This window comes from Alligator sinensis, unplaced genomic scaffold (genome assembly GCF_000455745.1).
Source record: "Alligator sinensis unplaced genomic scaffold, ASM45574v1 scaffold39_1, whole genome shotgun sequence".
In the NCBI taxonomy this organism is placed as follows: Eukaryota; Metazoa; Chordata; order Crocodylia; family Alligatoridae; genus Alligator; species Alligator sinensis.
This window is the reverse complement of record NW_005842299.1, coordinates 975,613-999,394: the sequence shown is the minus strand read 5'-3', so window position 1 is coordinate 999,394 and position 23,782 is coordinate 975,613.

The following is a 23,782-nucleotide window of genomic DNA, read 5'->3' as shown; positions in this document are numbered from 1 at the left end:
AACCCCATTTAGGACACCTGAATCTTCCCATGCATTTCATATGGGTGTGAGGATTTCAGTAGGCACCAGACACCTAAGAATTAAGTTCATTTCTGGATTTATTCCCTTTTAGTGGAAAATACTGTCTGGAGTTACCTCTAGAGACAAAAGTATGCTGACCTCAACAACAAGAACTATCAGTTCCTTCCCTTGGACCTGCTTTCATAGCATTGCACAAGTAAAGACCACATTTTTATACTTATGCCCCACAGTAAACCAGAAGACTGTAAAAGCGTCACTCTGACAAGATCCTTCCCTCTCCTCTTCTCTAAAAGTAATGAAAGGCAACAAATATTAAGAGACTGTATAAGGGTCTGGAAAGCAAAATCTAAGAGCTTGCTCTACTTGCTGATTTTTCTTAAAAATGACTGCCTATCTTTTCATGACCATGCTCATCATCAGAAATCCTTTCGCTATATTAGAGGACTGAACATGTATAATCAGAAAAAGAGCACTTACATGGCTGTACTGACTTACAGTGCAACCTACAGTTTATCTAAGGGAGGGATGGGGACTGAAGTATAAAAAGGATGTCAGGATAACTATTTTCATAATAAATAAGAAAGGAATTATGCAAAGCCATACCTTAGTTTCACTTTTAATACTCTTTAAGATTATTTAGTTCATTATTGACTGGCTAAAGCAACCTTTCATTAGTCACCCACCCAAAACTTCCACTGAAGTAATTACCTAATAATTCATTGATTTGTGTCAAGCACTCTGCACCCAGAACACCCAAGAAACCTCATAAATCAGTAATTACTCTTGTCATGTACTTCTCAGAACAGAAAGCCACTGCAGAAAGCAATGGCCAACACATACTTCAAATTCTGACTTTACCAAAATTAAAGTAGAACATAAGATTTATTTTTTGACAGATTGTCAACCTTTTACTTTGTGAACATATCTTACAAAAGGCTTGTTAAAGCTTTGGAGAGCTTTTTCTGCTTTTGGCATGATTGTTTAGCTTTCAAAAAGGTTTTAAAATTCTTTTTAAGCATCTGACTTCTGCACTATGCGCACCTATGGGATATAGCTATGTGTACATGGAACCTGCATTATTGTGAATCATATTTGTAGGAATTGTAGTTAGTTTTAAGTAAGTTTTTTCCTAAAAATATAAATACAGCAAAATTTCCATTGAAAAGCAGTAAAGATATCTGCACTTTTAATTTTAAAAAGACACATTAAGAAAAAAAGGGATTTTTTTAAAATCTACTTTTAAAGACTCTGCTGCCAAGACAATATACTATAGGAAACAAAAACATCTCTTAAATGATCATATCCTACAGCAGACTAAAACCATTTTGAAAAAAAAATCTCTTTCTGTCACCTTGTCTGACAAGCTTTATGTATTTTATTTGTATGCAAGTGAATGGCAGTTTATTGTGTCCCAGAGGATGAGGTATTAATGATCATTTGCTCCCTGCTGTGTGGCCTGTCATAATTTTGCAGAAAGAAGACTGACAGAAGTAACAACCAATCAGTATGCTAATACCCTTTCCTGACAGTGGATAGTAAGTCCATTTTTACCAAGGTTCCTTGCCAAATCCTTAGGTAATTTTCATTAAAAAAATGCATTTTGATAGCATCCGTAAATTGCTAGATAGAAACAGACTAAGAAACCATATATTTCTTTTGTGTAGCAGTCAGACTTGTATCTCAGCAGGTGCTTTCTGGAAAAAAAAGACTTCCAATCTGAAAGCCCATTTTGGTCAGCAAGAATCAATCTCTAAAACATTCAGCAATTTGTTATATCAATATCTTAACATGGAGAATTCCATGCAGCATATAAGAATTAAAACCAGTCCTGACAAGTAAATAGAAGGCAGAATCTTTAAAAACGATAGCTGAAAGTCAAATGTCAAAAAACCCACAGATTTGTACAATGTGATGTCATTCATTTTTCTCTTCACTGCTATATTGCTGCTTCATTTTGCTACAAGGTTGGTGCAAAAACCCAGCTAAAGACAGTTGTTACCAACTCTGACATATAAATAACCTGACATTTTGTTAGTCATTTTGTGTCACACAGCCCACACTATATGCACTCTGTGCCATAAAAAATGTTTCTGGAAAATGATTTCTGAGTGTTTGCACAGCACGTGGACACATGATTACAGAGAGGATTAGTGGATTTAGGTATTGATGGTCAGCTGCCATAAGGCAGCCAACAAAAAGATCTGTATTTCTTTCCATAAAATTACATTTTATTCTTATTCACATGCAAACAATGGAAGTAATACAAAGAACCAACATCACTGGAATTAGTTGGAAAACACAGTCCTTAGGTGAATTTGATCATCAAGGAAAATAAATGAAACAACTGAAAAAAAAAAATCCCTGACAGGTGTAAATCAGCTTGACACACAAAATCCCGTCTCCTTATTGACAAATAGGTTTGGACAAAATGCCTGATGTACCTTACCTGAAGAAAGTCTTATTATTGGTTACCTTTAGATGGGCTGCCTTTGGAACCTAATGACAATTAATATCACTCATGTGTTGCAGCTATATTTTGATTTAAATTAAATAGATACATTATATCAGCTGCATTTCTATAAATGAAAGAAAGAAAGGAAAATGCTTGTTTGCTGCCTGCTGTTCTTTATATGCAAATCTTAGTATATTACATGGCAACATACTTGCCTTACACAGCCACATAAATGTTTTACTGTTTTATGAGATGTTTGCAATAAATGTGATTGATGATGATTTTTTTTTTATAATTGCCTATTAGAAATGCACTATTTTGTGACAAATCCTTTAGGGATAACTCAGTTTCACCACCAAAGAGAGGAAGAGGGGTAACTGTATTGTGAGCTGGGTGGTGAGGCTAACAAATAACACAATGAACATTCCATCTGCTGTTTAATTTTACTCAGACATTTCTTTAAGCTTGTTAGCTTCTTCTCCAGGTTTCCTGAATTTTGCATTTCAATCAGATACAGATATGTATAAAAATAGTGCTACTGTACCTCAGAGTAGGCAAATAGCTGTAAGCTACACATACAAATAGTCACAAGGGTGAATAGCTATAATTATATTGGAGTGCATCCAAGAAATCAGCTATTCTGTTTATACTTATTGCCTCTTTGAATTTATGTGCACTTCAAGCAAACATACTGTAAATTGATTTTAATACTAAAACTGTTGACCTTACTATTGCAGTTTATTGACTATTTTTCATATGATTGTTGTTGTACTGGAAAGATTTAAAATCAGGGTAAACATTTACAGCAGGAAAACTCCTGGCATGTTATCAATGACCTCAGGTACTGTAATACCAATTTCAAATGAAAGAATTTTAGAATTATTTGTGGTATAAATATTAAGGGCCAATTTATGCACTGCTATACTTCTTATGGATTTCTACTGAAATCAGTGGAGAATGCATGAGATGTGAGTCAATGCCGAATCTAGCGCCATCATTTACATTTGCAAAGTTACCTTGCAAATTAAAATTTTAAGTCTCAGAAGGATTCTTTGAGTAAAGTTACATGGGGACATAGAGGTATCTGCAGAGGTTGGAAGTGGGGACAGCTGGTTCCACACGCACTGTGGAAACTCTTGCTGCTTGCAGGTCTTTCCTAGTTTTCTGTGAAATGTATTTTGCTTATTTCAACATAGCTCTATAGCTCTATGGCTACTGCAGGGCGGGCCAACCTTTTTGGAAAGACATACCACAGGTTGCTTCCCCAAGTGTCACTCTGATCCCCTTCCCCTGCCCAAACTGCTGCCCTGCTTTCTGCTTCATTCCCTATATGCAATTGTGCTGCCTCTCCCCTCCCTAATATGCTGCATGCCACATAGAAAAGCTGCCCATGCAACTTCTGCCATACATGCTGCAGTTTGGCTATTCCCGGACTATTAAATGAATTGCCTCTGGATGAACATTTGCCTTACTGAATTACATAGTATATATGTGATGATGCCTCCTAGCATATGCCTGTTCCTAACCGTAGGCAGAGAATATTTGAGAAAGCACACTAGGCTAAATTCACACCTTAATTATGCCACTGATGTTCTTCAGTAGACTAAACTCAGAACTCAGAGTCAAGAGATATAGTGTATATTTTTGGCCTCTATGAACGTAATGTGTTATTTACATCAAGCTTCTCAAAGCTTCAGTTTCCTGATCTATAAAACACGGACAATGAAATCTTCTCTTTTCAAATCATTTTTATATCTGTGGATGAAAATGCTAAAATTTACTATTACTCATCAAAACTCAAATCAACTGCTTTAAAGCCTGATCCAAAATACAATAAAGCCAACAGGAGGTTCTAAAAGATCATTACCATGGTAATGATCACTGAGGTTGAACCAAGTAAAGGAAATGATGTTTCACTATGCAGCATATATTCAAAGAATAATATAGAATAGGAAATCCCATACAACATCAAATGCTAGAAATCTGTATAGTACTGGTTAGTAAACTTAATAAGTATGATGAACCAGCACCAGTCAACTTTTAAATTTTCTAGTTAATATAAAATTAACCAAAAAAGAAAGCATTCAAACCCAGGATTTCACATCCTAAAGAGGACTTTCACATCTGTGGATTATAAATCATAGATTTCCACAACAATACATATTTGTGTCTAGATTAATTCAATTAAGCAGAAATTTGTTCAATTTTTTGCCAAATAAATTAGATTTAACATATTAACTCAGGAAGACATCAGAGTAAATTTACTAGGTTCATTAGGCTTAGGAAATTAAGTTACAGAAAATTGTGCTTCCTTGTAATAGATTTAAGCAGTAATATTTAGTAGAGTTGCCAAAGATACACATTTTCCATACAAATAGACATTAATGACCAAGAAGAGGACCAAGCATTTCTCAGCTGTACTATCAGGAACTTATTTGGTGAAGGAAATAATTACTCCCAATTTCAAAAGTTCAGAAAAGTCAGGACTCTATCCATAAAATAGTGAGAAGTAGTTATCACTGCTGCCCATTAGAAGCAAGCCAGGTGGCTGCATACCCATAAAAGACTTTGTTCTCCTGCCAGATGGAATCTCTGATTCATTGAGTCAAAAATTCCCATTTGAAATGTTGTTAATATATTTATGCTAGATTGGTTGTCTAACATAGACCTAGACTTATATTGACTGTAACCATGAAAGATGATATAGCTTCTACAGTGTTCTATACAGACTATCCCATGCCCATCACCATAATATTTGAACACCTTTCCAACAGCAAATGCCACAATGCAACTAATCTCGCTCATGCATGATTTATTATCTCATCTTCTCCCCAGGGGAAGACCTATGTGCAGTGGAGTGTTGTTTTGGTATGCCTAGATCTTCTGTTTTGTTTTCAAATATTCCTGTTGGTATTTCTATGTTACCAACAGAATGCAGTGACAAAAATACATAGACCAAATTCTGGATTAAATTGCATATTTTCAGTTCACATTAAATGCAGCAAGGTATGCGTGTGAGGACAAGGCTGTCTAACTGGTGGCCGATGGGCCACATGCAGCCTGTGAAGGGTTTACATTAGCTGCTACTTGGCTCCTTCTCTCCCCTTGCTCTGGCTGCAACAACAGCCAGAGTCTCTAGGATCCCCCTCCCTCCTCCAGCTGCCCTCTTCCCAGGGGGCAAGGCACTGAGGAAGCTCAGGAAGCTGAGGGTGAGACTGGGCTGTGTGGGAGGTTGGGGCAATGGTAGGCATATGGTGCAGCAGTGCAGGGAGAGGGATAGTGAGCATGTGGTCAGGGGGTTCATAAGCACAAGCATGAGAAATAGTTTGGATACCTATGTGTGAAGGTGGGCAGCAGGGCTGTATATTTTTTAATGTCCTTAATTTAGAGATATTTGGTACAACAGTGGGAGGTAGTGGGTAAGCAGGGCAAGAAGGGAGCAGGCACATGATGCAGTAGTGGAAGAGGGCAGCTGTAGGGTGTGTAGCCTGAGGCATGTGTAGCGGGGGGTGAACCCTGGCTCACTCTGATGCAGCCCATGGGGCGTCTTGCCCTAGCTGCTTGGAAGTTGCACAGCCCTATGTTAGGACTAGCCCAGCCGTTTGTAATTTGAGAACTGCTATTGATACAACAGCATCTGTAAATATAAAATAGCATTCTTCAGTCATGGATTAGGTTCAGCCCTAGATTATGTTGGATTTGGTATTATACAGCACCTCAGATGCAGAGATTTACAATGCAAATGAATGCAACTGTATAAGTACCATTGACCATAAGAAGGCTCAAAAGTTGGCATTTGACTGGAAAGAAGTCATGGCTTAGGAAGTAGAGAACGTGTTAATTAAGGATTTCAAAAACACTCTCACTGGCTCCAGAAGAAGTTAGGTCAGACCCTAACTGTAGGCCCTGGACACCTGCATTTAGCAGAACTCTTTGGCAGCATACATTGCAAATTAGATCTACCCTCCCACAAAAGAGACTTGAAAGACTGACACCACACGATCCCCAATCCTGTCTTGGTTAGTACAGCCTCTACGGCTAGTGGTGAAATTTACACCTGTCTGTCCTGCTGTTCTAACTGGATTTCTCTCTCACTTTCTCTTTTCTTCAGAGGAATTGATTGATCACTGTGCTATTATAATCTTACTAGTTAGCAAACTCATGGGTTGTCTGCTTTGCAGACATCTCATCTAGTGGCACACTTCAAACCACAGTTGGTGTCTGCATTAAATGGGCAACAATAGCATTCCAACAAAATATTACTGCTTCATGGAGAAGCAGCTCTTAAGTTTATTAAAAAAACAATCTTAGACCATCTCTGAAATACTCAGCATGCATCATCTCCATCTTAAGTTTTGCATGTATTGGCTGTGACCAGCAGACAGGTTTTTGTCAGATTTAAGGTTACTCAGATGAACTACTCTAAAAATGAAGTAAAATATTTGGTATTAATCATGATTTTAAAAACTATTTTTTTCCTATTGATATCCAATTTTAATTACAGCTAGTCCTAGAAACTTTGAAATATTTTGTATACCTATGTGTGAAGGTGGGCAGCAGGGCTGTATATTTTTAACATCCTTAATTTAGAGGTATTCAAAGAGGATAAAATGAGAAAAATTGGGAGAAACTACTCACATGCTTTGGATTGGCCTCAGAATTTCAGGCCACCATGACAGCCTTAAGAGTCTCTCAGTTAGTCACAACTCAATTCACATCTGGTTTATAGTTTATAAGGGTGGATATTGCATCCATATCATGCATCTACCATTGCTCCTTACGCTAGACATTGTCCCCCCCCGCCCCATTGAAGGGGAATGCGTGGTCCTGGATGTTAATACATCCCAAGTATTGGTTCATCTAAGCTGGTAGAGTGATTCACAAGTCAAGACAGTCCAAATAAAGTCCAAATGCTGATGCCAGCTTCCATAATCCTTTTGTCAGGGCAGGTTTTATTTAATAGCAGGTGATTCAAAAGGCTCGAAGTAATATCAGCTGCTTAGCAACAGAGACTGTCCTATTTCCTCAAGGGAAGGAGATGTCAGTAATCAAGTATTTACTTGATCCTGGGTCTTTCCTGTCTGCCGTGTATCCTGGCTTCCAGTGGGTCAAATATTTGGTCCTACATTTGTCCTATGATTATATCTTCCAGTTTTAATTGGCCCAAGGGCAGTAATAAGTACATTGGAACATTTGCCTTTGCTTAGATCTTGATGTAGAGATATTTTGTATTTCTCTGAATAAATAAAAGAAACACAGAAGGAAAGAAATGAAAGAATTGGGAGTGAGCGCCAGGAATGAGCCCTAGGGGGCAAATGCAAGATGGAAAGGGACAGATGACTGGGAAAAGTGAGTATGCTTAAACAATCACCATAAGCTATAGCCTTCTCTATGAAAATGGAGCAGAGGAAATAGTAGCAAGGCATCTGGGAAGTAAATGATTTACTGAAGCAAGTTTGTTTGTCTTTTTAAGAAAAAAACAAAATCAAGGTTCATAACTTGTTTGCAACCGGTATTAGCTGTTTCACAATGATTACAAACTAAAAATTGAGTTGGTGTCTAAAGTTTCTGATACATGTTTGTTGGATCTTTTCACAAAACATAATTCACCAATGTCAATCCAGTTAGAATCCTAACTTGCATTTCTTTCAAAGTTTGCTGGGTACATTTTTTTGAAAAATACTCTATTAAACTTATTTGTTTTTACAACACTTCTTCAACTTATTCTTTTCTGTTTGCCTATTTACAAGACTGGGGGTAAGTCATGCTTCCAATTGGTTTGGTAAGTCTTGACAGATGATAATCACAGAGAATCTTTAAGAAAATATTGGTACATGTTTATGCCTGGTACATACTTTGAAAAAGGGCTGGGCAGACACTGTCAGACTGAAAGATTGCCTACAATACTATGATGCGAATTTAATTGACTATTTGACCAGTGGTTCCTTTATCTATTTTGAAATGAACAAGGTAACCCTCTGCTTGAATGAATCAAACCAGAGATTACCTTTCTGCACATAGCTTAATATAACCAGGAAATGGTTTTGTTATTTTTCTACATGGAATACAGAAGAAGGAATATGCTAACAAGTGTCAGCTGCATCCATGAATTTTATGAAAGGTTTGTTTGAAACCACTTTAAATGATAGCTTTAGGCCCATATAAAATATCAGCTCCATCATACTTACTCCTAGCTTGTACAGCTGGGGACTTTGACCCTTGTACAAAAGAAGGTAGAGATGCCTTGGCATATATTTTCAGGATCCCTGTATAATAAAAAGTATGCTATCAGGCTAACTGTTTTTATTATTGCTCCTTGTGGTAGCAATGGCTGGTTAGGGAGAAAATACTTTAAAATAATAGAGAATCAAATCTCTTGGACAACTGGAAATTTGGGGGCAGCTGAAGAATATGAATTATGCTTTTATCAAAACCATCCTTTGTTTGATACATTTTCTTACAGGTCACCATCTGGAAATTATCAAGATACACAGGAACTGGAAAATGTCTACACAGTGTGGTTTTATTAATCCCTACACTCCCATGTCACTTCTCCTATTTATAAAGAGAAAATAACTCATTTATTTACTTTAAAAATACTTGAACAGAAGAGCAAGCTTGAGGAGAGACTCAGATAAGATGATGTTAAATCAAAATGGTGGGCCAAGACAACAGCTCTTTCCTATTCATGGCCAACTGTCCTCCTTGAACCAGGTCTCTGGTGTACGTTGCCACTTTCACCAGTCAGATCAAAGTTCTCTCACAGGCTACAGTCATCCATGGTGAGACCAATTTGAATTAGGCATTATATCTAGGGCCCTGAAATAACTAAGGGATGAGCATTGCATCCATGCAATATCAGATAAGCTGTGGCCTAATAAAGGCTTTGATGTTTCTCTCTCTAATTGTCACCTCCTTATTGACATTCATTGGGAAGCCCAATTCAACTCTTTTCCAGTGCTGGACTAAACATTTCCAATTATTTTTTGATGTTTCCAAAATACCTGTTATTATCATTGCAAAACAATGGCTAAAATGGTGAAAAGTGTAATTTCTATTTGGGGATGCGTTTCACTCTAATGAAAATCATAGTTTTAGCAAAATTATTTTAGGCCTGTGGGGATTGATTCATTAAAAAATAACTTTGTGGCTTCTATGGTTTGATGCCAGTAGAATCATTAAAATAATGTGCCTTATATTTCTTAATATGGGATTGCTCATTAACATGATACATCCACTATTACCATATTCATCACAAATTCAGTGCCAACAATTTCCAAAGTGATTTCCTGTGTAACAGGGTGGTTGAAGAACTAATAATTGAAACACACATTAACAAAGACAGCTTTATTATTAATAACTGGCATCAATATTGCCTTTGATAGTTACAATGTAAATTGCTCATTTCCAAGTGTAAAATTTCTTCTGCTGTGATACTTTGGTTTTACACATGTTATTTTCAAAGCAGTTACTGTAGGTCAGATTCTACTGAAAAAAAGTTTTATTCTGATTTTATTTTTATTTTAGCCTTTGAAGGAAGCATGTAGCATATACACACACATATATATACACACACATTATGACATTATTCTTTGCTTAAGGAATTATCTCAAGGTTCTGTAAATTTTTAACACTGCCCTTTATAAATGTTTCAGGGGCTATAGAAATGAGACAGGCCTATAAGAAGTTTAATGGGTCCCTGTTTAGCCATTTGTAATGGGGATTTAACTGCTTTGTTTGTGAGCTTCAGCCAAGAAAACAGATTACCTTCATCAAGTGCTAATACTCCAGAGTCAATCTAAACTCTGTTCAGCTATGGAAAGGTATCATGGGATGTCAATAAGTACTATAAACACTAATCCAGCAAACCTGTCAGCTGCTCTATAAAAAATTATATCTAAATCCAAGTTCAACACTGCTATTCCATGTCCAAAGTGTAAAAAAAAAAAAAAAAAAAAGATGCGCCATCAGGGGCACATTTCAAAATACTCTTGTCATAATTGAAATTCTTGGGGTGAAAATGATGCTTTCTCCATATCAGTGAGCTAAAGGCATGTATTAAAGAGATAATTTTGTGGCCTCAGAGATGATGCCATTGCCACAAATTCCATCAGAATATTTTCCTTTCAATAGCCATTTTTAATTCAATCCAAAGCAGAAGTAATGGAGTTATTGAAATCTGAGGACTTGCCCAGTGGCCTATAAGAATTGGAGTGGTTCCAATCCAGGTACTGCTGGACTACAGCATGTTATACATTCACTATGGCAACTGCCAACAACTGATGTCCTTGCTAGAAATCTCAGTACAGTTTCCATTGATCTATGACAAGTTTGTGCCCTTGTTTTACTTTGCCAAGCGCTATCCTTGTTCAAATTACATCTTGGGCAAGAAGGCAAGAAAGGATCATGGGTACATCCCTCATGTTTCGTCACAGACTCTATGGTTAGCTGAGAGCTGCGTATATGGTGGAGGACAGCTGTGCTGCCCACAGTGAGGTAGGCTACCTGTGGGTGCCTGTAGATGTGTGAGGATGCTGCTCCGATGCTCTGTAATTACAGCACATCAAAGTAGACTCAATTAATCGAGTTTGCTGAAGCATGCTAATTAGTGTGCTCTAGCAGCCTCTGTGTCTTGTGTATTCAGTGTTCCCACACTTCAAAATAGTGGCAGGGGTGCTTTAACTGAAGCTCATTGAACGCGCTTTAGTTAAAGTCCCCCTATTAGCTATTTTGAAGCACTGGATGCTGAATGCACGAGACACTATGGGAAATTTAATTTGAATGGCTCTCAGAGTCACTCTAATTAAAGAGTCACCCTCTCCCCTGCACCCCGAAGTATGTGAACATGCACTGTGTGCATCTTGTGGTTAGGAGGAGGTTCATGCACATGATCTGGGGGGCCTGAGGAAAGTGGACCCTGAATCTGCTGCCACCAAACCCCACACTGTGTGTGACCCTTGTTTTCCCAAAGTTGGACACTCGTGTGATAGGCCATTCCTAGTAGTTGCTTCTCAAGTCTAGAATGCCCTCACCTTTGTAGTGTATGAAAACCCAATCCTGGACATCTTTCAGAAGCACTGTGGCTAGGGACGTAAGTTACACATAAACCAGTATATGTGATCAGAGAAATTGGTTCAAATCTGTACCACAACAGAAGTTCAGCGCACATAAACCACATTCAAAATGGCCAAAACTGGTTAGAGATAAACCTGGATGGATGTAATATCAGACTGAACTGATTTTGTTTAAATTGGTTTATTGAATTTCTGTCCCAGATCCCTGTGACCTATTCTATATGGCCAGGCCTTCAGCAGATGGAGTTAAGTTTGTAGAGTTTGTTTTATTACATATTATTTTATTTTAATATTTTAATCTGTCCTTATACCTTTTATGAGTTTTACTGTAAGCTGCCCTGTGCCTCATTTGGGAAAGACAGCATAGATGGATAACAAAGAAAGAAACAAACAAATAACATTCTTGTTGCCTAGATGTTGTACATGTAAGCACAAAGGAGTAGTGTATGCTGTACCCTTTCAGGACTGTAGTAACTTAATGATCTTATTCTGCACTACAGAATGAGAAAGGAAAACGGGATGATAGACACCCAGATTTGTCTTAGAGGAGCAATCACATGCTACCCCATTTCCTGAGCTAATAAGCCCAATAATTCTATCTAGTGACTATGGAGATTTAACTACCTTTTACCCTTTAAAAATTCTCTTTAAGGCAATCTGAGACATGTGGAGGCAATGATGTTAGTACATCAGAAAAGCTCTAAAGCATGTGCTTAACTGACTATTAGGGCTGTGCGAAGCTTCAGTCGCTGATTCGATTCGGAGGAGATTTGGCCTGATTTGGTGGCTGAATCTCCAAATCCGAATCAAATCAGGAGACTCATTAATCTCCCCAAATTGAATCAGAAATCTCCTTTCGATTCAGAGAGATTCAACTATTTGGATATAGATGCAGCTTTATATGTTTTTCTACATACTTCAAGGTGCCAGTCAGCTTGTGAATACTGAGATGGTGGGGTGGATGGAGTGTCCCACAGGACCATGGAGGGGGAGGTCCCCAGTGCTCTCAGTGGTGGACCTGGAAGTGGACCAGAAGTACTTCCGGTCCACTTCTGGGTCTGCCCCAGACCACGTGGGAGACACCACTCCCGCCCCCTGGCTCAGCGACTGGTGCCTCCTGTGTTGGGAGGGCACCTGGGATCCCCCTATGGTGAATTGCCAAGCTGGGGGAGCACAGAGGGGGGGTCCCCCCCCCCTCGGCAGCAGACCTGGAAGTGGACCGGAAGTATTTCCAGTCCACTTCAGGGTCCACCACCACGCACGTCGGGGCCCCCCCTGTGCTCCTGTGGGACTATCCATCTGCCCCAGCATCTCAGCATTCAGAAGCCACACCTGGTACCTCAAGGTACGTAGAAAAAACATTTAAAGCTGTGTCTATGGCTGAATTGCTGATTCTCTGAATCAGAATCGAATCTTCAGATTCGGATTCTGCTGAATCGAATCAGGACAGCGATCCGAATCAGTGAACTGAATCACTGTCCCCCGAATCAGGCCAAAACTGAATCTGAATTGAATATGGCCTGCTTCGCATACCCATACTAACTATGCTGACTTATGAGAGAGTTTTGTGAGTTTTCCCAATTTGGTGGCAGCATATTGAGTGCGCTGCAGCATCACCCCATCCCTTTAAATCCTGGACTCCTGCTATTTATGCTGTGTGTAAACAGAAACATTTTTCAAGGTGCTCAATCTGGCATCTTTTATGAACACTAAAAATTTGAAATGAGGGAATTTGGGGGCATCTTTTTTTTGATGTTCAGCTCATGCAGCTGTAGAGTTTATTTGATACATATTTTTAATGGTGTTATCATTTTTACACAGCTGAAACCGTCGTCTTAAAAAGTTTGGTGAGATATGAGATCTTACTGGCAGCAATTAGATATACTTAATACATACTCTATGCTTGAGAGTAAATATTTTTTCAAAGCTTTGCTAGATTATAAAAGGGATCCTCAGTGAAAAAGAAATAATAAGAATTACATATGATTGGCATATGGAAAAATATAAACACAGCACTATTTTGCATAAGAGTACATTAGGAGAATTTCTTTTATGTTTATTCAACAAATGTTTCCTAAAAGGTTTTCCTCCAAACCAAGCAATTTAATTTTCTTTTTAATGTTATTCTCAGTGGTTATAAACTTAATTAGCTTCTTAAGCTTCACATTTATTTGCATTTGAGATAAATGTAATCTGCTCTTAGTATAACTTTTTGAAATCAAAATATGAACTAAAAAGGTGCAAGTTTGATTAGTAGAACAGACACTGTAGCAAGTAATCATAGCAATGAGATGTTAATTGGTGTCTGGGTGGTTCTATTCATAGCAACAATAGGCCATAATAACACCCAGTGTCCTCTACTGCTCAACAGTATTTTGCCTTGGCATTTATCATACTGACAATTATATTGTACTTGAATTTCCTGCCTGTCTTAGCAATAGAAAGGTACATAAAGTGAATCAGGCACCTGTGATTTTCTGAGGCAGACTATTTAGCAATAAAGTACTGTAGTTTACCGTAGCTGCTGTTTGATTCAGAAAACAGTAAATTGGAACCAATTTAATACATTTTCTTGCATAAAATAAAGGGTTAAAACTTGCCCCTTGAACAAACTGTCTCACTGGAATTGGTGAGACTGCTCAGAAGAATAAGGATCTAGCAGCATTTAAATGAAGTTTAAGAAACATGAATTCAGAGGTCTTAACATGGATCACAATGGATCACTCTGTTTACATGTTACATCCTTGTTTTAGTCTTCTCTGCCCATCTGTCGTGTCTATTAGACTGACAGGTTGTCAGTACCAGGACTATCTTATTTATGTCTGTAGAATGTCTAGCATGATGGGATCCCAGTGATTAATTTGAGCCATTAGATGTTACTGGATTACAAGTAACATAATAATCCTTTGTGCCTATAAGCCAGTCTTGAAGTGGAGCCAAAGCTACACTGAACTTCCTCAGTGGCTCTGTCTCTTATGGAAACTGACAGAATACAGGGAAGCAGCTACTCCGTAGGTGCAGCTACACATGCTGATTTAAGGTGCTTTACCCTTATTTAAGGCACATTAAACTAATGCACGTTAAATTTCGGCGTGCATACACTAGGATAGGTGGTAAAGCAGTGGTAAAGCAACTGGCCCCTCTTCCTGTCTATTTTGATGATGGTAGAATGATCACTGTGGTCATCCAGACAGCCACTTATCCTTAGGGTCTAGGCACACAGCTTTCCTAAGCAGTGCTGCAAGGGGTCAGGGGAGGAATCTTGTGTCTTCTCCCTGTCATATGGCTTGGGCCACTGTCCATAATTAATGTAGGGTGTATTACATTAATGTGCATAACTGACAAGTGCATAATTTGCTTAACCACATAACACAATGTCAGTCCCAATTTATTACCTATTACTTGTATTGTATCAGCTCCCTGCATATCAGTTTACTGCATAAAGTGCTTAAATGCATAGAAACTCTTGGGTCCTGCAGTCTGCTTTGTAATTGGTGAGGCTGACTAGGAACAGTCAATTTCAAGGCTGCTATTAGAAGCATAAGGCATATTAGGAAACAAGGAACAGAGCCTTAATGAGGTATGAAAAGCTTAGCACAGCCTGTTCCTCTAGTTAATGAGCATTGTTTACACTGACTCCAGCTAAGCACAGTTTCTGGGTACTCCACTTTCTCTTTTGACCCAAGGCTATGCATTTAAATGGAGTGAAGTCTCCAGTGACTGGGCACAGACTCCAGCCAGAGCCATACTTCAAAGAGGAGATATAGCCTGGAGGAAAGAGCACACAAATAAGTTCTGCTCCTGACTCTGTTACTCCCTAATTGTGTGACTTTCAACAATCTGAATGCTGTCCTAACCTCCACTAGACACTCTCTCCAGCCTCCACTGGATCCATCCATTTAGAAGAGATGTCTGGTACTTTGATAGACCAAGGTCCTGTTGTCCTAGAAGCTGCACAAGATGTACACAAAGAATCGGGCTATGACCAAGAGCTTACAATATAAAACCAAGCCTAGACTTGGATGCCTTTATGGTTTTCAATCTTGCTCTTTGTTAAATGTATATTATTTAACCTACAAGTGAAACCTATATATAACTTTTTTTGGATGATCCTTTGTTCATCTTCTGGTACCCTAAATGTGGTAATCACATTAGCCACCTTCTAGTTCTCTGCTCCCCTTTGCAAGAATTTTATATTTCTTTGTCGGAAGAGTTTCAATTTTTCAACGTTATTGTCTAGATATCAAGAACTATGTAAAAATAAAAACAAAGAAAAAGTTTCTGCAATCCATGAACATTTAGATGTAATAAAGACCAACCTTGGCCAGAGTTATTTGAAATTTCTAAACATCAGTACAGGTCCTTGTTTAAAGAAGAAGAATAAAAGAAAAAAAACCCCGTCTATGATTTAGAAGCTATTGCCAAGATACTTAGTTGTTTCTTAGAACATAGAACCAAAGTTCTATTTTTCAGCTTAAATGTGAAAGTGACACTAAAACCTTGGAGTTTTAGATGCCTCTATAGGAAAAAATCAACATTTTCAGGCTCAAATATATTTAAAAAATTCTTAGCAAATGACCAATTAGAAAAAAAAATTAATTGGTATTCTAACTTAATATTATTATTATTATTATTGAGTATTTGTCTGGTCAAATAAAGTTCAGTCAATTGTCCAGCCAAATATAAGTAAAAAATTGTAAAAATGTGCCAATAGATCCAAATAATACACAGAAAAAGTATAAATTTTCCATTAAGAAATGTGTCAAAAAACAATCAAAAATCTCATTTCTGTCAAGAAAACTCCACAAAAATGTAGGGTTTTTTTTTTGTAAAATTGCCATAATCTTTGGCTGGTCAATTCACCAGTTTGCCAACCCTACTTAATATACATCTAACAGGATTGTGCAAAGTTTTGCCATCTGTTTTGTTTCAACACTATTTCAACTCATTTCAAGCTTGAAACAGCAAAATCAAAAGAAAACAAAGATCTTTGAAACAGCCTGAAAATGAAATGAGGGGAGTCGAAACATTTCGAAAGTTTCAAAACATTTTGAGTTCAAAGCTCAAGCTGGGCTTGCCTGCAGAGAAACAGAAAGTAAGGAGAGGGAGGAGGAAGCAGTGGGGAAGGACTACTCTCATATTGACCATGTAGCTGGCCTGTAGCTGTGACTGTGATCCTTCCCTGAGGTTCCTTCCAATCCCAGGGAGGGATGGAAAAACAGCATAAAAGGCAGCATTGTATGAACTGGCCTGCTTTCTGCCTTGGGGTCTGACAGTTACTGAGCTGTGTCTTCCAGCAGCTCAGGAGCATTAGACAATGAAGGCTACTACTAGCATTGATTTGAATGATATAGCAGATAAAAGTGGAGCGGTACCCGGGGAGTCAGATGTCTGGCAGGTTGTAGTGTGTCATAAATCCAATGTCTATATTGAGTCTGTGAGTTTCTGTACCTAGAAGGCTGATGAAGTGAAGTTCATAGGCCCGGCTGTGAAAAGTGGTTTGTAAATTCCCTTTCAGGATGAGGCCTGAGAGACTGGAGGCAGAGTGTGTTTTTTTGTGAGAAAAGCACCCCCACAGGAAGTTGGATATTCTTGTCTTTGATAGATTCTGGTATGCAGTTCGTGGGGGTACTGAAGATTGTTGGCAGGTTTTGTGTTTTGAGCTGTAGGAAGTTATCTTCTGGTGATGAGGTTAGGTTAGCAAGGTTTGTTGCTTGTTTGAATTTTCAAACCACTTTTCAGAGCTGGGCTTATGAACTTCACTTCATCAGCCTTCTAGGTACAGAAACTCACAGACTCAATATAGACATTGGATTTATGACACACTACAACCTGCTGGACATCTAACTCTCCAGATACCGCTCCACTTTTACCTGTGCTGCTACTTCCCCCTCTCCCCCCCCTATCCCAGTCTGTCCATTACCCCCTGATGCCTCCATTTCCATTTTCAGTGACTGACTTTCTTGCCTGCATTGCACGCCAGTCTCTGGCATCTTTACTTATTCCTTCCATCCAGGAACAGCACACACACACACCAACTGCAGATGCTTCCTCAGCCTGACAAAGGGTTTTTCAACCTGAAATCTTGCTAAGATATATTTTTGTAACTAACTATTCAGTTGGTCTACTAAAACATACCAGATTAGATTGACCCAACGGAAGGGACCTTGTCTCCCAGTGCCATGTCCTTAGACCAACACCTCTAGCACCTGACCGGAAGTATGCAGGGGCCTGGGCACATCTAAGCCCCAGGGCTGGGGCTAGCAGGGAGAGTTCTCTGGCAGCTGCTGGAGAAATAGCTCTTGCAGGAAAGGAAAGAAAGGCTCTAGTCTGTGACAGTTTGGCTACCTGAGATGCTGCTGGTGCTACTGTGCTGCTGCTCACTAAGTTATACCTGTTGTCATATAAATTGGTGGACTGAGCTGAGGCTTTAGGGGAGGAGAAGACCTCATTGGGGCACACTACCATGTTGTGCAGAGCCCCAGCATCGGTGAGGGCTTAACACACACACACACAGTGTTACCCATGTCATGAGTTTTGTTTGTCAGTAGCCTGAGATGCAGTTTCCCAGAAACTCCTGCACCTATCTCCTTGAAACTTGGCAGGATTTTTTATCTCAGCCAGGGCTACCACTCCTGCATGTTTCATCTAAACCAGGCTAGAAATTACAAAGTTATAGGCAGTTTTGTCCTTCCCCATTATAGCCTACGGGCAAAACGTCAAAATAGGGTCTAAACAACAAGACAGTTTCGACAAAACAAAATGGAACAATGGTTTCAAAACAGAACAAAATTCAAAATGAAACATTGTCCCATAGAAATGTTGAAATTGAAGTCAAAATGGAATGGTACTGTTTCACACAGCCCTAGCATTTATGTAGAAAACTATGTAACTTAGATTGATTCCACCTTAGGTTTTTTGAGTCTCTGTACCTAGCCTGAGAAATACTTTCTGAAGCACTATGGTCCACATCCAGGTCAGTAAACCAAGCACTGAGACAGAACTCAGGCAGAGTTTAACACTTTTTTTTCCCTTTTAGTTCAAGGGTCAAATCAGTTCTGAAGTCTATTGGACAATTCCAATAGTCAAGTTCCAAGTTTCAGTTGAGCAGAAGTCAATCATTCAAGTCCATGTGGCTTTACCAACTGGACAAGTATCCTCCTTTCCAGACTCAGTCTGGGGCTTCAGATACTCTGCAAATCTGTGACACACATACCGCATAAGCTAAATAAAAAAAAAAAACACAAAACAAAACAGACCACAGAGGAATCTAGAATAACCCCTTGTCATTTGCCCCATAATCCTTTCAGAACTGGGTAAAAGAAAGTCAGAAGGAACATAAGCAAGAGAAGACATTCAGTTAGGAGGGAAAACACTGGATTCTAGTCCCTGCTACCAGTGTTCTTCCTGAATATTTATTCCAGTGGTTCTGAACTTTTTTATACTCAAAGCACCTCTCGTTAGACTCAAGGTACTTTTCAAAAAATGCCAGCTATTTGGTGTCACTCATTTTTTTAAATACAGAAAATCAATAGAAAAATTCTTCTGTTGCAAAGAACTCAGAAATACCATAACAGGTCTGAGTGTTTTTGATAGTATGGATTCCTACATGAAATCTCTTGATTTATCTTTTAAATCATGTATGATTGTACACTGAACAGTGCTAATATTGCATGGCATCCTGTGGTACCCTTAAAAGCATCTTGTAGCCAGTGGCATACCGTGGAGCTCTGGCAGCCGGGGGCCAATGCCTGCATTTGCCCCCAGCCCCGCCCCCTCCCCGGATGATCCAAGCAGGGTGTGGGGCCCTGCTTCCTGTACCATGGCACCTCCATTGGGGAATTAGCAGTGTGGGACACTGTCCACGGGGGGAGGGGGTGCAGCTGGAATTTCTGGCTGGAATGGCCAAAGAAAGGCACGACCCATTGGGCAGGGGTGTGGGCCACACACAAGATATGGGAGGCACCCTAGCCTCTCTGGTTGGCACCCCCCCAGCCAGCACCTGGGGGCAGGGTCCCTTCCTGCCCACCCCTGTCAGTACGTCATTGCTTGTGGCACCCACACCTTGTTAATTTATTCAGTTACTTTCTTGGGTGAGTGCTCGATCCAGTAGGGCAGGGATGTTAAATTCTTCCAGCCCTGTGGGCTGGATGAGTGTCACTGGGCCAGTGTGTAGGCTGGATTGAACCATGCCAGAGCCATTGTGCAGGGCTGGTTCAGTGCTATGTTGTATGCAGCATATACCCTGTGCAAAACCCTTGTGCCCTTTGAAAGTCCCCCTGTGTCCCCTGTGGCACCAGGTTCAACCTGCACACCATACTGTCTCTAAATACTGCATCCGGCATGCAGGGTTGGTCCAAGACCCATGGATCCACCCCATGGGCCATGTTTGATATCCCTGCACCAGGGCATTATGTACAAGGTCCTCTGTTAGGCACCTCCTTTGCGTCAGGGTTGACAGTAGTCTTACATAGAGTTTTGATTATGGATTGTATAGGATGGTTTAGATGTGAATGATCCTTCCTCAGGCAGGAGGTTGGACTAGATGACCTCTAGAGGTCTCTTCCAGCCCTACTTCTCTATGATTCTATGCTCAGAGAATGCCAAGATATTTTGCAGCCTAAGATAAGAGATGTGTACAATGTGCAGCCCTGAGTCATGCAACTAAGCATTGAGGAAGAACAGGAATTAAGAGAACCCCCTGCACCTAAGTTTCCTATTGTCTAGTTCTAGGCACTTCCATGCTCAGTACTGAGGTTCTCTGGCTTACTCTTGAGAGCAAGAGCTATTTTTTTACTGTTCACCATATAAGGATTCTAGGTATCCAGCCCCATCCACATGGATCAATTTTCTCAGGACAGGACACTTAATCTTCAGGCAGACTGACACCTAAAACAGAGATGTCTATAAGGCCAGTCTGAATCTTGCCCTGTGTCCTAATTTCACCTGGGGGGTGGGGAGTGGGAAGGGGATCACACTGCATTGAGTCAAGGAGATTTAGAAAGGGGAATATGCTTGCTTTCTCCATTCCAAAAGTTTTGTGCTAAGATTCTGCCCTAATGCAGGCAAGCAAATTTTAGTAAACGCAGACGTCAGAACCTCTGAATGAGGGTGCTTTCTGTTTCATGGCCGAATACTGTAAATCTCTAAAATCTCAGTCAGACTGGGCATTCTGTCCTGTAACCATCCACAGTCATTTCCCTAATCACCTCAAATATCAGGTAATAGACTGATTGGGCATAATTAGTCACAACTGATCAAGGGAGATACTTGCATCCATCAAGCTGCTTTAATTGGTGTTATAAATTTCAGGCTGGTTAGGACTTAAAAATACAGAGGTGAATGAGTGGAAAAAATGAAAAGGATTTGACAAGGGCACAAATGAAAATAATGAGACAAAGAGAGAGAAGATGTAATAAGAGGATACCAATTTAATATATGCAGATATAAGATTTAGAATTCAAAGATTCTGTAGGAAGTTTTCCATTTGTTTTATGAATAAAGGATAAACCAGATTTGAAGTTTGCCTAACCTGAGTCAAAACATTTTCCCCAAATACCAAAAGCCTGGTGAACCCATTGCTCTATCTTCCTTTTTAATAGAAACTTCACGTTTTCCTTGATAAATTTTACAATAAATTGATTCAATTCTAACCCATAAAATAAATCTCCAAATTTATTTGCAAACAAAGGTGGCCTTCAATTCCCACTACTACAGTCATGCATACACCAGTCAGCATATGCACAATACCTATCTAATCTCCTGACACAAAGAAACATGTAACCTAAGCCTGTTCACTATTACTGCTTGAAACTGCCTGTGAATAAACAACTCTTGCATGTAAAACAGGTCTCTGATAAACTGAAATTGATTAAACTAAAACAATTACAATCAATTAACGATCTTCCAAGGGTTGCTACAATCCAAAGAAGGAATAAAATCAAGTGGGTGACCTTTTGCATTAAATATGCTGGAAAATTTACATATTAAGTTAACACAAAAAACCCTCTGAGACAGATCCTCAGCTGATGTGAATAAGTGAAGCTGAACTTAATTGAAATGTAGGGAGCTGTGCCAGTTTACACCACAAAAGGTTTTAGCCATTGCGTTCCCAGAGAGAACTGTTCAAGGATGAAGTTCAACATTAAAAGTTGTGAGGAATGTAATATGGTACAATGGTTGCAATATGTGCAATATGGAAACAATAGAAGTTAAAAATTTTAAGAGCAGAGTAATTCACAACAGACTCAGACTCTATCTGCTTAACATTCTTTGTCAAGAATGTGTGAGATCAGGCAGCTCTATGTCTGACCTGCATCATTTTAAGTTACTTGAATTTATTCTATGTATTATTTTTTAAAGCTTAATCTCTTTATGGTCTATACTTGCACATTGCAGAATTAGGCTGTATTAGTTCGTTCCTACTGGTCACAAGTGTCACATGGTACTCTTGGTGCCCTATGATGTGCTTGACCTTCTAGCCTGCACATCCATGGCCTCTATCATTATTATTAGAGAAAGTGCATCATTTTTGAGACTTACTGGCTGGATACAATTCTTTATAGTTTCCCCTCTCGTAAACATGTAATATGATTTTGTACGTGAGCATGTGCAATAAAATCTTGGTCTGCCACATTTAGGTGTCTCTGTGCTAGGTTTCTGGATATTGGATTTGGGAATGCTCTCCTCAGTGAAGAAATTTTCCATTCGCTACATAATACACCAATTCCACAATTATATTTGCTGATCATTAATTTTCTGTCATTACCACCATAGCTATTGTGATAAAATAATAGTGTGAGTATGCAGTGATGAGTGGAGTCAGATCCTTGAATGTTGCAATTCATTGTCTTCATACTAAGTTAATATTTTTAAGGTACTCTACAGTAGCTGCCTTTACAAGCCTTTACAAGCCATAAACAAGAACAACAAGAAGTCCTTTTTCAAATACATAGGGGGCAAAAGAAGGTGCCAAGTAACGTGGGGCCTCTGCAGGACACGCTAGGAAATCTGGTCATCTCACCTGACGGTAAAGCTGACATATTCAACAAGTTTTTGCCTCCATATTTCTGAGGAGGGACCCGGATATCTCCCCCACTGGCCCCCCTGGGCACCGCACTTCAGGAGGGATGTGGTCAATATGGAGAGGGTCCAAAGGAGGGCCACCCACATGATCAGGGGTCAGCAGGGCAGGCCCTATGAGGAGAGGCTGAGGGACCTGAACCTGTTCAGCCTCCGAAAGAGAAGGCTGAGAGGGGATCTAGTGTCCGTTTACAAACTAGTCAAGGGGGACCAGCAGGCATTGGGAGAGTCCCTGTTCCCCCAAGCAATCCCGGGAGTTACAAGAAACAACAGACACAAGCTAGTGGAGGGTAGTTTCAGGCTAGACAGGAGGTGCTATTTCACTGTCAGGGCGGCTAGGACCTGGAACCAACTTCCAAAAGAAGTGGTGCTGGCTCTTACCCTGGGGGTCTTTAAAAGGAGGCTGGACGAACATCTGTTCGGGGTCGTTTGACCCCAGTACTCTTTCCTGCCATGGCAGGGGGTCGGACTAGATGATCTCCTCAGGTCCCTTCCGACCCTACCGACTATGAAACTATGAAACTATGAAACCTTTGACATCAATGAAGTTGCAGGAAGTGACAATGAAATGGGTCTAACTTGTTCAAAACTCTCCCTCTATAGCATCCACCTCTGCCACTGTTTGGGACAGGATACTCAGCTAGATGGACCATTGGGCTGACAAAGCACGGCACTTTTTATGCTCTTACGTTCTTTGGCTGAGCTTCCAAACTGTGGCTGAGATTTGCAAAAAGGGGTAGACAGGCACGTTACAAAGTTGTCATAAAAGATTTGGAGCCCTCTAAATCCCATTCATTTTAATGGAAGTTGGCCTTTTGACTCAGCTTTGAAAATCTTAGCCCAAGGTGCCAACCAAATAAGTAAAAATATTTTGTGCATTTCTATGCAGTGCATCTATGTGGGGCTCTCCAAGCATTTTACAAACATTAAATGAACCTCAGGACATCCCTGCTTTTCAGAATAAATGTGGTAGTGAGGACATTCTGGGAACATCTCTCACTATCTGTGTGTGATCTGCTTCTACTGTCCTTGGACCACCCTAGAAGGGCCCTTACTGCCTCATTTCCAGCTCAGAGCAGGTAAAGTGTAAGTGGGTAGGAAGGGCTTATTTTTTGGCAGCAGGTTTGAGTGGCTTGAAGCTAGTGAAGATGTA